Source organism: Chrysemys picta, chromosome 2 (genome assembly GCF_011386835.1).
Source record: "Chrysemys picta bellii isolate R12L10 chromosome 2, ASM1138683v2, whole genome shotgun sequence".
Lineage (NCBI taxonomy): Eukaryota > Metazoa > Chordata > Testudines > Emydidae > Chrysemys > Chrysemys picta.
The window spans coordinates 37,102,331-37,120,999 of record NC_088792.1 but is presented as its reverse complement, the minus strand read 5'-3'; the positions used below and the strand labels follow the sequence as shown (position 1 = coordinate 37,120,999).

At 40.6% G+C, this 18,669-nt stretch overlaps 1 protein-coding gene across 36 annotated transcripts in view; it reads left to right on the top strand.

The window, feature by feature from the left end:
- The window catches only part of KIAA1217 (KIAA1217 ortholog), a 517,243-nt gene that overhangs the window by 347,965 nt on the left and 150,609 nt on the right, over positions 1-18,669 (top strand). The window lies entirely within an intron of this gene.

Here is an 18,669-nt window from a genome sequence, read left to right as displayed (position 1 = left end):
TCGCTTCATCTGCTTTCCATATGTAGCCATTTCAGCTAAAACACATCACTAAAGTTTAACCGAATCAATGTCCTAGAATAAATACATAATAAGTGTGTATGTATATTTCTTGTTCTAATGGCTTCCAAAAATATCTTCGTGACCATTAGAATAATTTAATGAGAGAAATAATTTAAAAAGCATTTTGAGACATAAGTTCTCCCACATAAAATGTAACATCTTGGCATTAGTTTTCTTTGGTATTTTGTGGTTACTGGTCAATATTATTCTGTTTATACGGAGCCATTTTTTAAGGCTGATCCATCTATGCCACTGGGCCTCAAATATGTAGTATATTATTCAGTCATGGAGGGGTACCTCGCATGAAGCATATGATATTCTCAATGTATCCCTAAAATGTTTAGAGCTTTGGACTGAGAGCTTCACAATGCTGCACTTCCTTGGCATCTTTAGCCCTCATTGAATATTTTGCCAGAACAGATACAGTTCATGCCAAGTAAACTGCAGTAGTTTCCAACCACAGTCATGAGGAAAAAAATAAAGTAAGGCTTGGGTCTAAATTTTCTAGACAGCATCAATAAAGTTTCTCTTTGTTGAGGTTTTAAGTGCTGCTTTGTTCTTGTACATCCTGGCGAAAAAATGTCTCATTTAAAAATAAATTTTATAGACATTTAATCTTAGTTATGTCTGATGCTTTCTAATGTTTTTAAAAGAAATGCCAAATAGATGAGTTATATATGTGTTTAACTTATTTTCCATCATGTCTTTTAATAGAGTCCACATCTCACCCATATTGTAGTGGCTTCCGTGTTACGAACTGACACAATGTACCGTGTTAAATATCCACTTTTTCTGTCTCTCTGATATGCACTTATGTTAGACCCATGCTTTGCACTGTTCATGCACTCGTACTTTTAAGTCCATACCATTGTCCTTCACATGTACATCAAGGATATACTAAACATCTAAGACCCAATATACTTCAGCACATCTGGAAACATTGCAACATGTATTCAAGCTGATATGTTTGGAAGCAAGTTGGAAGATATTCTAATTAAAAGATCTCAAATGGAGGAACATTCTCAGAGTTAGGCTTGAATTCTTTCTTAACTCTCTCCAGTCAGCCAACACTTTGCAGCACATGTAGAACATATCTTAATTCATTCATCTGAGACTTTTGTAATATAGGAGTGGAGCACAATGAGGTGATGTGAAAAAGAAGTGACAGACTAAACTCTGAATTTTTCCTGTTTTTGTTACTTTAAATCTAAACCTTCATTGTTGTTAGATTTGGTTGAGATTCCAAATATATCAGGTTGGGGAAGAACACAGTATCGGGGCCAATATCTGGTTTTAAGCTTTAAAATGTTTTGAATTGTCACCACATATCCCTGATTTTTCACATTCTGAAAGAGTAAAAGCTTCAGCTATTGAAACATCATTCTGAACTCAAAATTCTTCTATAGAAAGTGTGAAGGAATCTGTAATTAAATATTTTTGCCTAGATAATAGTATTGAAAGAATAAATTTGGTGCCCATATCTCCAAAAATGGTCAAAAACCATAACTCAGCTATCTATGATTATTCATTCTATATGACAAATTGTAGCCGCAACTGCTGATTACTTTCTCCTCAACCATTCATGTACAATTAAGAATTCAGATCTAACAGCTGGGAATGATTTTGAAATGCTGATTTGAAGCAGAAAGTTCCGTTCAGAAACTCTTAGCAGTTCCTTTAACTTCCCAGCTAATTATTCTGTCTGGAGTCAGTTAAAAAAAATAACGTTTGACCTGTTATGCAATAAGACATATAGAAAAGGAGTCATTACAAGGTCATATATGGATTTATAATTAATGACCCATCTTCATGTCTGGCAGATCTTTCGATAACATCAACTTTTTGCGGGGAAGGGTAGAGAGAGGAGAACTGGCGAACTTGCTTTGGTCAAATGAACTTTTCCTTTCAACATTTTATGTCATTCTTAACTCATCTGGTAGACATTTTTCAAGGGTTTGTTGTTGATAGTCATGGCAAAGAGACTAAGGTGTGAAATATGATCAAAATATCTGTCAAATTAAAGTTACGGATGATACACAAGTGAAAAACTATGACTTTGAGGGGGCTGATATTAATATCTTGACACTTGTCCAAAAATATAGATTGAATTCCCAGAAGAAGGCCTCTCAGTTCTGCAATCAGATCAGCTAGTGCAGACCCCTGGACTCATGTGGATTTGGAATAGGGCCATTGGGGGGCAGGAGTCAAAATTAGCATTTCCAACTGTAGGATCAGGACCTTAAACTTATATTCCCTGTGAGTGAAATTCATCCATCTGCAAAGGGATAGCAAAAGGCTTTCAGCATCATGTAAGCCTTGCATTAATGGTTTAAATGGGACTTCAGTGGCATAGCGGAGCTCAAGTAGGGCCCTAGAACTGCGATTAATTGCAGCTGGTCTGTGATTCTGAAACACAACACTTATTCTTAATGAATAGTTGGGGGAACTTGGAACATTTTAGTTTCAAAACTTGCAGCAGGGAATTGGTGATGGTTGTACATTCACAAATACTTAATTTTAGGTGGCTCATTTTTAATTGAGGTAAAATCTTCATTAGAAGATAATTATGCTGCTGAGGTGTTGACTGCAATCTGTATGTTGGCAAGTTTACAGTCCTTACTAAAACGGACCATAAATTTATACCAAAAAATTGCTGGATTTAGGACCAAGAGCAATCACTGGCCTGTCCAAAAGTCCATTGGCTTGCAGAAAGGTGCCAGCTTCCCTAAATAATCCGCTTGATACCCAGCTGATCTGAATGGACTGTGGGTGTGACATGTAGTGGACACTTTCATACCACTGATGTGTCTTGTGTTCCAAAAAGTCTTAAAATTATACTAAACTAATATATATGCATACATGCATTCCTTATAGCAATGAAATTCTTGGGATCATTCCTTCATTAGTCTAATAAGGTCAGTAGGGTATCTTTATCCCTGTTGGTCTGATAAAGAAATGCTATAGAGAGCCATGTAAATTAATTAGTGTTTCATATGGAAATAGAAAAAAGAAGGGAGTTTATATATTGCTGCAGTACAGTTGTAAGGAGGGGAGCAGAGATCACTGTTAATGCACTCACATTTTAAGTCTATGCCAAAGACCTTCACATATACATCAAAGATGTGCTAATCAGGCATCAAAACTAACTGTTTTCTTTCCTCTGTATACAGTATTTTCTTTACACTTCTTCATTGTTTTAATCTTGGAACCTGATTTTTCTTGTTGAGTTGAACCAACAGAAAACATATTTTTAAAGTGCATGTTTTAGTACAGTAACTCCTCACTTAACGTTGTAGTTATGTTCCTGAAAAATGCAACTTTAAGTTACACGATGTTAAACAAATCCAATTTTCCCATAAGATTTAATATAAATGCGGGAGATTAGGTTCCAAGGAAATTTTGGGGGAGCAGACAAAAGGCATTATATACTGTACTGTACTGTACTGTGGTTTGGAAGTGCCCCTGGCTTACCCCACACAGGCACAGCCTGCTGCAGGCAAGGATGCTAGGAAGCACCTTCATAGCAGCAGCGGCAGCTTCCCCAGAGAAGAACAGGCACCAACTTTGCTGGGGGATGCTTCAGGCTTGCCTCTTCCTGTCCCTGCTCCACTCCAGGCCCACCTCTTCCCACCCCCACTCCACCTCCTCTCCAGAGCAGCCGCATACCTGCTCCTTCCCCACCCCCCAAGTCCTAAGCACCGCCAAACAGCTGTTTGGCGGCGCTTATGACTTTTTGTGAGAGAAGGGTAGGAGCGGAGATGCGGCACTTCCCCCTTCCTCCTCCTCCCTCCCAGCGCTTCGCGCTTAGGACTTTCTGGGAGTGAGGAGGAGGAGTGGAGACACAGCACTTCTCCGCTCCTCTCCCTCCCTCCCAGAAAGTCCTAAGTGCTGCCAAACAGCTGTTTGGCAGTGGGGGAAGTGCTGGGAGGGCGGGGAGGAGGCGAAGAAGAGGAACTTGTGCAATGCTCCCTTGTAAAGTTGCTGCTCTTCCACAGAATCTTACAAGCAGTGGACAGAGCAGGCAGTCAAACAATGTTATAAGGGAGCATTGCACAACTTTAAACGAGCATGTTCCCTAATTGAGCAGCGACGTAACTTTGAAACAACGTTAAGTGGGAGGACGTTAAGTGAGGAGTTACTATACTTGCTTCTAATTTGAGGCTAAAAGTGGGGTCCTTGCTGGTGCCAGATGATCCTTAGCACTGCTGCCTATTTTGAGCCCTGGACTTCAAAAAATTTAGTGTGTTTCACATTTTTGATAGACACGCCACTGTATCAGCCAATCAAATATTTTTAAAGGCAACATTAAGCATATCTTTCATTTCTTGGTTATTATTATCATCGTCCTTGCTCTTCTCATTATTATTATTAATTGTTATTATTTAAGCAGCAACAGTGTACTCAGGCATCTACAAAACACAGACAAATCTATTTTGTTCTATTCAGGTTCTTATATCCTATCCATCACCATGGTAGCTGAATATTTATATTGTCCCTGCCCTATCTAAACAGACAAAAACCATGCACACACAGAATGATGTCTAGAGGCGGGCTCTCTCTTACAGGATACATTTTTTATTATTATTATTTCATGGTAGGATGGTGACAACAATTTTTTATATAACTTTGATATGCCTCATGGAAGAAGCCCAAAGTTGAGAGCCAGAGGAGTGGACATTGTGCTTAGGATTGATACAATGTTTCAGAGAATTTGTCTGACCAGTATGTATATAAAGTTCCAATGAGCTCAACTCCTTATAGCTCTCTGGATTATTAATTTTGATTTTAAGAGGTCTTGGAACACTGGGGAAGTTCCTAAGACTTGAAGAAAGCTAGTGTTGTGCCAATATTCAAAAAAGAGTAAACAGGATGACGGGAGTAATTATAGGCCTGTCAGCCTGATGTCGATCCTGGGCACAAAAAACAGATAGGCTGATACAAGACTCAGTTTATCAAGAATTAAAGGAGGGTAATATAATTAATTCCCATCAACGTGGTTTATGGAAAATAGATTTTGTCAAACTAACTGGATATCTTTTTAAATTAGATTTTTTGTTTGATAAAGGTAATAGTGTTGATGTAGTATACTTAAACTTCTATAAGACATTTGACTTGATACCATACAACATTTTGATTAAGAAACTAAGATGATACAAAATCACCATGGTACGTATTAAATGGATATTAAAAACTGGCTAACTGGTAGGTTTCACAACATAATTGTAAATGGGAACTCATAATTGAGCATGTGTATTTCTAGTGGGGTTCTGCAGGGATCTGTTCTTAGTCCTATGCAATTTAACATTTTTATCAGTCACCTGGAATAAAAAATCATTACTGAAAAAATTTGCAGATGACCCAAAGAATGGAGAATGAGCAAATAATGAAGAGGACAGCTCAGTAATGCAGAGTGATCTGGATCACTTGGTAAACTGGGCACAATCAAACTGTGAGTTTTAATATGGCCGAACGTAACATCAGGCATCTAGGAAAAAAGAAACTGACAGGATGGGGGGCTTTTTCCTGGGTAGTAGTGACTCTGAAAAAAACACGAGGGTTGTGGTGGATATCAATCAGTTGAACATGACACAGTGGCCAAAAGGGCAGTGGTTCTCAAATTTTTGTATTGGTGACCCCTTTCACACAGCAAGCCTATGAGTGTGACCCCCCGCCCCAAATTAAAAAAAAACACATTTTTTATATTTAGCACTATTATAAATGTTGGAGGCAAAGCAAGGTTTGGGGTGGAGGCTGACAGCTCGTGACCCCCCAAGTAATAACCTTGCGATCCCCTGAGGGGTCATGACCCCCAGCTTGAGAACCCCTGGTACGCGATCATTGGATATATATCTGTATCCAGTTCTGTTGTCCGCACTTCAAGAAGGATATTGAGAAATTGTAGAGGGTTTGGAGAAAGTTACAAGAATGATTAAAGGATTGGAAGACATGCCCTACAGCAGGGTGGCCAACCTGAGCCTGAGAAGGAGCCAGAATTTGCCAATGAACATTGCCAAAGAACCACAGTAATATGTCAGCAGTCCCCCACCAGCTCTCCCACCCACCAGCAGCCCCGCCAATCAGCACCTCCCACTCCCTCCCCATGCCTCCAGCCCGCCGCAATCAGCTGTTTTGCAGTGCACAGGAGGCTCTGGTGGGGAGGAGGGAGGAGCGAGCGCATGGCAGGCTCGGAGGAAGGGGCAGGGGCCTTGGGGGAAGGGGTGTAGTGGTGCAGGACCTGGGGCAGAGCAGGGGGTTGAGCAGTGAACACCCCACAGCACATTGGAAAGTTAGCATCTGTAGCTCCAGCCTCAGAGTCAGTGCCTATGCAAGGAGCCACATATTAACCTCTGAAGAGCTGTATTCGGCTCCAGAGCCACAGGTTGGCCACCCTTGCCCTACAGTGAAAGGCACAAGGAGCTCAGTCTATTTATCTTATTAAAGAGAATGTCCACGGGGTGATTTGATCACAGGGTATAAGTACCTACGTAGGGAACAGAAATAATAAAAGGCTCTTCAGTCTAGCAGACAGAGGTATAACAAGATGTAATGTTTGGAAGTTGATGCTAGAGAAATTCAGACTCTAAATAAGGCTCACATTTTTAGCAGTGAGGATAAATAATCATTGGTACAAAGAAGAACAGGAGTACTTGTGGCACCTTAGAGACTAACAAATTTATTAGAGCATAAGCTTTCGTGGACTACAGCCCACTTCTTCGGATGCATATCATGTGCCAGCAATGCCCCTCTGCCATGTACATTGGCCAAACCGGACAGTCTCTACGCAAAAGAATTAATGGACACAAATCTGACATCAGGAATCAAAATACTCAAAAACCAGTGGGAGAACACTTTAACCTGTCTGGTCATTCAGTGACAGACCTGCGGGTGGCTATATTACAACAGAAAAACTTCAAAAACAGACTCCAAAGAGAGACTGGTGAGCTAGAATTGATATGCAAACTAGACACAATCAACTCCGGTTTGAATAAGGACTGGGAATGGCTGAGCCATTACAGACATTGACTATCTCCCCTTGTAAGTACTCTCACACTTATTATCAAACTGTCTGTACTCGGCTAGCTTGATTATCACTTCAAAAGTTTTTTTTTTTTTTTCTCTTAATTAATTGGCCTCTCAGAGTTGGTAAGACAACTCCCACCTGTTTATGCTCTCTGTATGTGTGTATATATATATCCTCAATATATGTTCCATTCTATATGCATCCGAAGAAGTGGGCTGTAGTCCACGAAAGCTTATGCTCTAATAAATTTGTTAGTCTCTAAGGTGCCACAAGTACTCCTGTTCTTCTTTTTGCGGATACAGACTAACACGGCTGTTACTCTGAAACCAATCATTGGTACAGTTTACCAAATGTTGAGGGAGATTCTTCATCACTGGGAATCTTTAAAACAAGATGGGATGTTTTTCTAAAAGATATGTTTTACTTCAAACAGAAATTAATCTAGGAAGGTCCTATGGCCTGTGTTACGCTGTAGGTCAGAAAAGACGATCACAGCCTTATAATCTCTTGAAATTGATAGAAGTTATTGTAATACATTGCAGTCTGTCAGTGTGGTGCTGGACCTCCTGCTTTTATGACTGACACTTAAAGGTGAAAACCCTTCTGAGATTTATAGATCAAAACAGGGTGGTAATAATGTACTAGGTTGATGATTTAGTCTCACTTGCAAGAAGTTAGCAAAGTTCAACGTCCATATTTTAAAAAGAAAAGTGGAATTATCTCCCATCTTAACAAAGAATATAAAGAGCTATTTGCATTTTATTTACAGCCTCAGGTTTATAAAAGTAATTAGCAAAGGCAATCTTCAAACCTTACCAGAAAGTGCAGCTGCTGTGTGTCAGGTCTATATAGGAGATGAGGAGCCCAGAGATAGCCCCACAACTACACTAGTGGTATTGAAATAATATATTTTATATTGTGAGAGGAAAGTGACTACTGAAAGGTTAGCACCGATTATTTATTCATAAGTTTCCCGAGCTTTTAAACAAATCGCTTCACAAATCTTCATAGCCTCATCATTTCTAATGACACAGAAGGTGTCCAGATCCTCAACGGTGCAATAAATCAAATATACCTCCAAAAATAGTCACCTTGTTTGGACTTGCAATTCCAAATGATCATATTATGACAACCAACTGCCTGAGTGAAGTTTGCTTTGAGCTGTGTGAATAGTTATTCACATAGTTTTGTTATAGCTGGAAGCTCTGGGAGAACCTTAACCCTCTCCTTTTTGAGTGCACCACTCTAGTTGCAAAACCAAATGCAATTAAGCTCATCCTGATTAGATCATTAGTGTCTGCAGTGAAATCTACTTTCTACTGTGCTTACACTCTCGCTTTGATTCCAAGTGAATAATTGTTTGGTATTTGACTTTGCTTTGAAATTTAGAACTGTCTCTTGGCCAAAGTGATATCTAGCTTTGACTAAATATACTGGGGTATATTTGTGGGGTAGAGAACAGGATAATCCAGCCATGCTAAAAGTCTGAAGTATTTCATTGGTATTTTTAATATAGTTTTCCATTTCTGCTTTTTTTCTCTCTCAAATTACAGTTTTTCCTTTCAAATATACGTGAAAGAATCTGTCAGACAAGGTGGACAAGCTAGGTTATTTCCCTTCTTATGTAATTAATACAATAATGTTCCATAAAGCCATCACTCCTCTTACTCTAGATCAGTGGTTCTCAGCCCCTGGGCCGCTTGCAGCCCAGTCATCACAGAGCTGTGGCCCATGTGACTTCCTCAGGGCCATACAGGTAGTGTATATATATTGTGTGGATGCGGCCCACATAACACAGAGAGCTGCAAATGCGGCTCACAATGGTAAATATGTGGAGAACCGCTGCTCTAGATGCTGCAAAATTAAGCTAAAATATTCTGGAGTGTATAAAATTGGTGGAATGCTTCATCCAGTAGCTAGTGCGAATCCTGAAATAAAATGGTAGCTCTTGTTTGTTGGAACTGAGGCTCACTTTGCTACTGGTGACTGTTTGCTGGTTCCTATGGCTAGAATCTGACTCTCAGTGCCACTGCAGGGGCCCTCAGAACAATCCTGATTAGTTGTGAGTAGCAACAGCCACATAAAAAGCTTTGGAAAGCTTTTATTATTTGTGTTTCGGTAGCTATGTTGGGGACAGGCCCTGTCTTATCATTTAAGAACTTATCATTTAAGAAGACAACATATGAGGGAGGATAAAATAAGAGGTAAGTCTATATTTGAAGTCAAAATATACTATTAAAAATAAACAAACACCCACCCTTCCCAACTGCCCTCCTAACCTGGTCATAACTAGTTGGTTAATTTATTATAGGCATCATAAAAGCCACCCTAATTTCCTGGACTTGCTGCACACCTCCTGTAGCAACACTGGAATAGTATTCCAGCTAGTCTGCACAGTGCTGCCTTTATTGATTTCAGTTATTTTACAATGAGTTTTTCTTGACAATAACAGTTCTCTCTCTCTCTCTTTCTCTCTCTCTCTCTCTGAGAGATGGTTTGCAATCAGAATGGTGGCTTTTAGTTGCCAGTATTCCATCTGGTTTATAATTTCATTGTGATAAAGTACTGATTAAATAATTTTGTATGGGAAAATATTTGCAGCTTTCTGTCTGGTATAAGCTATGACTTCTACAGGGAACCTGAGCTTCAGGTTTATATTTATACCAGGGTCTGGAAGCAGCTGAAGCCTTCATGGGGAAAGGAGGTGAGGAGCAATTGATTGGTACTAAAGTGAGCTTTATAATGGAAGGAGAGAAGAGGACTTTAAAAAACTGGTTTCCATTCTTATCAAAGCTGTTCTCACAGCTACACAAGACTGGCATGTCATGAAAGTAAGCAATGGAATAAACCTTGACTCTTGCCATACCACCGCTTGCATGTGCTAAAAGCTCTGACCAAGTTATTCAGTCTTTCCACAGATACAGCTTCCATTGACAGTAACGAATCCTCAGATGTATGCGAGGACTGTGGAATCAGGCCTTAAGGGTTGAGGTAATATTATAGCTATCAGGTGTGTGCACGGAGGAAGAGGGGGAAGCAGGGGCATTGGCCTCCCCAGTAATCGGCAGGGGCACAGAACTCCTCCAGTCCTGGGGCCACGACATGGAGAGTGAGTTCCTGTGGCCCCCAGGGCTGCAGCAGGGAGAGCGAGTGCCTTTGGGCCCAGGGGTGTGGCTGGGGAACAGAATATGCCTTTCCAAAAGCCATCAAATTTTTATTCCTGTGCACACCCCTGATATTGTCTGTATTTAATTACAGTAGTGGTGTTTGTTTCTTCAGTGAAAGGATTTCAGCAAGTTTTTGACTTGTTTGCATACATTAACTCTAGGAGAAACTTGTGCCCTGCTGCATGTGCAAAACTGGATGGATATATTCTGTCTGCATAATCACAGTAATTGCCCAATTTTTGGCCCAGTCTGGCAGTGGGATCCACCACATGGCTTATCCATGGAGAATCCTGTCCAATACAATGGGATTCCATGAGCATAAAGGAATCCTGCATCTTTATTCCTTCTCAGGATCTTCCTGTGTGAGTGTAGTTTTGTAGATTTGGGCCCTGGTCTTTCACATTACTCCTTAGGGCCCCTTTTTAGGGATGCGTGTGTGAAAAATATCTTAAAATGCAAACAATAAAATGTGAAGAAAATAATTCATATTATGGACTAATTACCATTATGTCAAATGTTTATTAAAAATGTGCTTAAATATGGATGTATACAATATATTATACTGGATCCAAAGGAGCCATCCTGGTCGACAGGATATATACTATTTGAGGCTATATTCTACCACCCTTATTCATGTTGAGTAGTACCATTGAAATCAGGAGGAGTTAAGTGCTACTCATCATGAGTAGGGATGGCAGGATCTGCCTTCGCAAATACTTTAGACCCAAAAATATACATTTATTCTAGAGACCATAAACATCATTATCAGAATCTGGCCCCCAGGCTAGTAAATAATACACAAGTTTCTTTTTAAGCTCTTTATATGTATTGACAGATTAGGGAAGTATATGGGTCGCAGACAAGAGAGAGTTGGTCACTGATCCCTGCATTAAGAGCCATTTACTGACCAGATAAAGGAAATAAAAGGAAATTAATACAAATTCTGTTTGAAAAAGCCCAGCGTCTGAATAAAATGACCAATGTGCAGAAAAACCAAGTTACGGCTGACAGTATTTTGGGTATGCATTATTTTGCTCTCAGTGGTACAGGAGAAAGAATGAATAATCAGAGCAAACTTGGAAGTTTCTGGGTTTTGTTGGTTTCAGGACCCAGACCCTTAAAGCTACATTATTTTAATGCGTCCTTGTATTTGTTTAAAGTTTATACAAGTATAACATCAGTGCTTTAGGTTTTACATCAGCTCTCTTTCACTACATTCAACTATATCCATCTTCCTTCCAGCAAAATGTCTACTTTACAGAATGCATTTGTGTGTGTTTTTCTGAACCCCTTCAGTTAATATATGAAAAGAAAGAAAAGAAAAGAAAAAGTATGCCCTGACACTATATTGGTAAATGTTGCATACTTTATTTTTGAAAAAAATATGTATTTTGCCAGTACGTTTACCAAAATCCAAGTCTTCCAAATTACAATGCCTTTATATGTTACTAAAGCTATGGTACATGTTATAGATATGTTCATTAACTAGAAAATAACATTTTAAAATGAGTTAAAGCATGTTCTATTGCATTAGATGTTATTCCTTCAGTTTGCTAATTTTGAACCACAGAGAAGTCTAAAAGGATTTTATCCTATCTCTTGCTTCTAGCCTTCCCAATAATTTCCCAAAAAATGTTTATTGTGAGGCTTCTATTTTTCCAATAGGGAATGGAAAACTAAATTGCCTGATTAATTAAGCCTGGCGCTGAAAGCCTGCCCATAAGAAAGAGAGACAATTTGGAAGTGTGTTTTTGTTGTTAACATGGAAACAACCAGGATGGTTTGAATTGGCACTAAGTTTTCAGCAGACTGATACATTATGATTTTAACATATTGAGGTTGCAGAGGGTGATTTCATCTACAGCGATTTGCATAGTATTTTCTGGAATTCCTCATCATTTTCCTTTTATCATTGCTCTTTCATTTTGGCAGTTTTAGTAATCAAAGGGAAGACCCCTTTTTCTGGCAAAGAGCTGCTTTTATTATGCAATCCCAAGGAAGGGGGAGAGAGACCCATGCACACGCACACATGCATGCGTACAGAGTATTTTACATGAACTATAACTATGAACTAATAAGCTGTGTAAGATGATAACTACTGAAGTGACAAAGATTCCAAAGACACCAGAGCCTCAGTTTATAAATAACTCTCATTGACTTCAAAAGTGTTACTTATTTACAGGGGTCTACATAAATCATAGAGAAATCACACTTTTTTGTGGGTTGATCACAGCATAAATAGCAAATTTAGTGGATGTGTAACACATCTGCGAAATTTGCTATTTATGCTGTGACCAACCCGTAAAAAATGTGTGATTTCTCCACAGTGTTTCTCAAACCGGGGGTCTTGACCCAAAAGTGGGCCACACGCCTATTGTGGGGGGGGGGGTCTCAGTATTGCCACCCTTACTTCTACGCTGCTGCTGGTGGCAGCGTTGACTTCAGATTGGGCGCCCAAGCAGCAGCTGCTGCTCTCCGCTCTGCCTTCAGACCTGGGTGGCCAGAGAACGATGGCTGCTAGCCAGGTGCCCAGCTCTGAAGGCAGCGCCACTGCCAGCAACAATGCAGATGTAAGGGTGGCATGGCATAGTATTGCCATCCTTACTTCTGCACTGCTGCTGGTGGCAGCGCTGCTTTCAGAGCTAGGTGCCCGGCCAGCAGATGCCGCTCTCTGCTCTGCCTTGAGAGCTGGCATCCGGAGACCAGATTTCACAGTCCATGACATGATTTTCATGGCTGTGAATTTGGAAGACCCACTACTTACATGTTATACGAGGAGAACAAGGCCCCAGGAATATTGCTCCTGTGCCATAATACTTTGTGATTACACCTTTAAACTACTGCTTCATTATTCCTTGTAGCAAGACAGACAAATATTCAAAACTCTAGAGAAATATCTCATAATTTATTAAATTCAGATGAAGAACATGCATATGTTCTTTAACTATGGAGCGCTTGGTGGTAATCTGGAGTGTCCTGGCTCTTCATATTTCCAGGTGCTAAATTTCATTAAAAGAAGCTAAAAATCATCACTGTCCTTTTATTACTTTTCCATTTAAGCAATTATTCAAGTTGCTACAAGGATTTTGTGTGATTGCAAATGGGAGAGGCAATGGGCAAAATTATTGTGAAGGGGAAGGGAGGTGGTTCACAGTGCAAAGGTCTATATCATGTCTCCCCAACTAGCTTGCCCACCTCTGGCTGTGGCACAAAGCAGTCAGAAAGCCAGCAGGAGTGGCCACCTGAGGATTTCCCTATTGTGAAGGGAATACCCTGGTAGACTACAGGCAATGTAATAGCTCTACACAACCCATCCCCATCTTGCAGACCCTTGTATAGAAGGTGTGTCTAGTCTCTGGCTGGAGAAGGGTTGTGGCTGTGGTGCTGCTGCACTCTGGTGATCTCTGGAAACGCTTTTTGAGCGCTGTTGCCGCCAGGTGCAACTTGGGGCAGCTCAGAGCCTTCTCTAAATTGTTGGAGCACAAACTGGCCCCTGACCAGCCTCAGGACCAGGGGTCTGGGGACATGTAAAACTGACATACAGCCACCTTTATTCCATTTCCCCTTCTGCAGGCTGAGAATCCTGGCCCATTCCCTCTAGTAAGATGTGGTCCAAACTATTACAAAGTTTGAGAACCTCTGTTCTAAATTGCAGTTGGTAAACCTTGGAGTTCAACATTTTGGTGTTGACCCTCTTAGTGTCTTTTATTAGGTTTGAGGAAGTCATTGAAGTTTGCCAACAATTGTTAAATTGTTATTTAAACCCATGTTCTCTCCTTACACATCTCCCTCCACCCACATGCAAACACTCTAATTATTGTTACAGCAGTTATAGCCTAATATTCTCTTCTCCCGCTCCACCCAGGGCGTGAATATAATTCAGGTAAAAGCTTTCAGAGGGTCAGTGCCACCTTTTAGTGTCTAGATTTTAGACAGGCATGATCCATTTTAAGCCATACTTCATTATTCAGCAGGTATTTTAAAAGCTATAAACAGAGAGAGATGCCACTTTCAGGTTTGTTTTTGTTCCAAGTTTCCATTAAATGTCTTATGTAAACAAAACACAAAGGTTTTATTACCTAGATTGAAAGGCTTTGTAATATGAGACAGCAACCTTCCAAATTAGCATTATGTATTTAAGTGTGCTACAGAAACTTCTTTTCATTTCCATTAGCTTGTAGCTGAAAAGCATATTGGTTCTCATTAATCTAGAGGAATGATTCTCTGAATATTCTTCAATTACTGAAAGGAATGAAATCAGGTTTGGATTTGTCAGTATTTAGTTTAAATTTCATCTGCTTCATCATGTATATGATGATGTCATCTCCTAGAATAAACTGCCATTGTAATCAATTTGGGGACCTATAAAAACAGTGTTTCCAATTCATATTATTTCATGCAGTAACATTAGAGCCCTCTGCATTGCAAAATAACCTAAATTGGTTTCTTGCTCACTCACATTTTTCTCCACAGTTATTCAATAACTCTTTGCCTTCTTCTCACTCATTTTGCTGGAAGCTTTTTGATTTCCCTCATTAATACACATAATTTACTTTCTGTGGATCTTTACGGTCCTACTCACTGCTGCTTCAGAGATACCTCTGAGTTTCCTAATCTGATTTTTTGTACAGCACAACATATCTTCTGGAGTGGGAGAACTAAGTTTGTCATTCAAACATTATTTTAAATGGTTCATTTGTGGGTCATGGATTTTTACTGCTGGATCAGCCTGACATTTTCTTGATCCAGTACAATGCAGAGACAATTGTCTCATTTGGCTTGGAGGAAAAAATGTGACATCTCATTATTCTCTCTTGAAAAAAGGATTCTGTGCTGGATTATGTATTGAAATGACCCAATAACATTTTCAGAAGTGACCCAATTTCAGTCCAGAGCAAATACTTGCTGTTCAAGGTTAAATTAACTAGTAGTTGGGAAAACTGAGACTAGTTAGTTGTCAGGTGCTGATCTAAAAGTTGTGGTGGCTTAGAAGGTTCTATAAAAAAGGCCATCTCCATGCAAGAAGTATTATCTTCAGCTTCCCATTGAGAGACAATGGAAGTCCATATCTTTATGTGGATGCCAGAAAGGATTAATGGCAATACACTTTATGAACATGATCTTATGTTTATAATATACTGCCTGTTATCCATAAGAATCCCAAAGCACTTTACAAAATGTATACAGTACAGGAATAATTTTAACCATCAGTGAGGTATGAACACTCCCAGGACTTGAACAGTTTATACAACTAATAGTTTCTATGGCCAAGTAATAGAATCTACGATAACATATTATAAACAGTAACTTCTTGATATAAGAGATAGCGAACCTATGATCTGCAAGAATCCCTGAGGTGCATTCCAGACAGCAGACACTCCATTTCTGAACATCAGCAGGTGTTATCTTAATGCCGAGGAGTATTATTTATTGTCCAAAACTACTGTAGAAGAATTTCCCTAGAGGCTAAGCCTTTTACATTCTTCTCAAAATCTCTCTTCCCCAGAACTCCCAGTTCTAAGTAAAATATTTTGAGACACTTGGAAGAAAACTGCTCCCTCTCTTTTTATAAACAAATAAATAATCTCTCTATTTGCATCCCAAGCTCTACTGTGATTATAATAGAAAGAAAATTTTTCCTCCACTACATCAATAGACTCTGAGGTGGCATTTCGGTACTTGCTGCTACCAAAATGTTAGTCGTGCCCTTCTATTTTCATGACTATTTTCACTTGATCTTTCTGATGCAAAACAACCAAATACCATGAGATTATTAATACTGTAGGAAAATATCAAGCAAGTAGTTCTTTTCAGAATTTACATTCATGCAAAATATTGCACAAATTAAGACTAGCCAGACATAATTTTGTTCTAATCAACAGCAATTTAGAACTGGTCTGGGATGCAATTCCCTTTTCAGATATTTTCAAAATAACTAACCATTTATTAAATTCCAGATTTAAGTGGAAACTGAAAGCTCAATCAATGGATAGCGGATCTGGTAGGGTAGTCTATTAGTTTTTTTCAGTTTGGCTTTCTTACACTAGCTAACTTGCAGTGAACTCTTTTTAGCTTCTGCCTTTATAGAACTGTTCTTAACTTCATTTTGGTTAAGTGAACGTGGATGGGTTGCTCAAGAGAACATAACTCTTGTGCTACAGGATGCTAACAGTCAGTGGCAGTCTCCTGAAAGTATGAGCTTTCCATAGGAGATTCACCGTGGGGCTGCAGTACCTATGAGGGCATGTTTACACAGCAGCCTGGGTAGGCAGACATGCGCTAGCTCCAAGCTACTGTGAAGACACCACCTGAAAGATCTGCACTATTTCCCCCCCAAGCCTATGAAAAGTTCCTTTGGGGCAATTACACTGTTATGTGACCTACCCATTCCACCAGGTATATCCTGGTGCTCCTCTGAGATCAATGAGGCAACAAAGCTTTTGGCATGTAAGGTTAGCATCTCTCTACAAACATATAAATTAATGTATTTACTGAAAATGAAAAATCATGCAGATTTGTACATCTTCACTACTACTACTACTAGATTCTTTGTACTTATAGCTTCATCTATCCAAGGATCTCAAAGTGCTTTGCAAACATTAATGAGTTAGGCCTCACAACAACCCTGTAATGTATTTTTTCTCTATTTTACGGATGTGTAAAATGAAGCATAGAAAGATTAAAAGACTTGCCAAGCATCACATAGTGAGTGAGTGGTGCAGCTGGGAGCAGAAGTTAGCTTTCCTCACTTCAGTACCCTGGTCAAGCTCACCAGTTTTTGGATTCAAGCATTACCTCTTTGCAGGGCCGGCTCTAGTTTTTTTGCCGCCCCAAGCAAAAAAAATTTTGGCTGCCCCCCACCCCAGCCCTGGGCTCCCCCCCCCCACACCCCTGCTGCCCCAGCCCTGGGCTCTCCCCACCGCACCTGCACCTCCTGCCGCCCCAGCTCTGGGCCTCCCCCACCTGCACCCCCTGCCACCCCAGCCCTGGGCTCTCCCCCCCACACCCCATGCTGCCCCAGCTCTGGGCTACCCCCTTCCCCCCCACCAATGCCCCCCACACACACACACCCTGCCGCCCCAGCCCGGGGCTCTGCCCCTTCCACCCGCACCCTGCCGCCCCAGCTCTGGGCTCTTCTCCCCCCCCCCTCACCTGCACCCTCCTTCCGCCCCAGCCCTGAGTCACTGGTAACTTGCTCCCAGGGCGGGTCATTCAATAGGAATTTTGGATGTGCACAGAACACAGACCGGATTGGTTCCCATATGGTTACAGAACTGAAGTAAAGTGGAACAATTTTCAGCTTGTGTGATTAGAGGATATCTGGATGCATGTTATAAGACGGTCCTCCATAAATGAGGAAAAGTTGAGGTGCCTTTATTATTCTTTTGTTCCACTCTTTGTTTCTATGGGGAATTTGCCAATGCAAACTATCTTCCTTTTAAACAAATTAAAACTAAAAAAAAAAAAAAAAAAAAAAAAAAAGCTGTTGAAAATAGCAATTCCAGTCCTAAAAACCACTGGGATGCATTTCTTGCTCAATTTATTCTACTTTTTCTACAGCAAGTTACAGTGGATCAGTATATTTGATTTGGGAGAAATGAAGTAACAGCTGCCCAAATTGAGCTTGAGCACTCCTGAATTTTGAGGTGTTCAAATCTGGAAGGCAGATGCTAGATTCCCTTTCTGAATATTAGCTAAATCTGGAAAGGAAAAGTCAATTTCTGCTTCCATGGCTCAGAAGTGGAAATCCTTCTACGTGCCTGGTACTGTATCTAAAGCTGCCCAGGTCCAGTAGAGCCTCCCTTCCCTTACTTTTCATTTTAAATTCTAATGGGATCCACATACTTCCTTGCTAGGCTTCAGATAGAGAGGGGCACTGTCCATTTAGTCCACCCAATTCTTTCTTTGGGGGCTGCATGGTGAGGTCACACCAGTATCCCTAATCCAGTCTGGGGATGTCTTCTGAAGGGGATATCTGGGTGAAAGCCTTCTACTCCTTGGGCATCCTTGTTCCCCATCCACAGTGCCACCCCGCTCTAGCAGTGAGTTCTCCATTCACAGCAAGCTGCAGCATGAGGTTTCAGCTACCATACTCCCTCCCCCTCCCTTTCCTGTTGATGGCGGTCAAGGGAATGCTGGGAAATGTAGTTCTTTCCCTGCTCCAGGGCTGGCTCTATAGGCAGGGAGCTAACCAAGGGACTACAGCTCCCAGGGCCCCCTGTTGGTTCTCAGCTCCCAGGCTGGATCCCTGCCGGCTGCCGCCCCTGCAAATGAGCTGCCCCAAGCACCTGCTTGCTTTGTTGGTGCCTAGAGCTGCCCCTGCCTCTTTTGTTAACAGCAATTCATGACCCTCCTTCTTCAGCAAGGTACTACTTTTACAGCGGAAGAAATTAAAATGCTGGTGGGAATTTCTGTAATCAG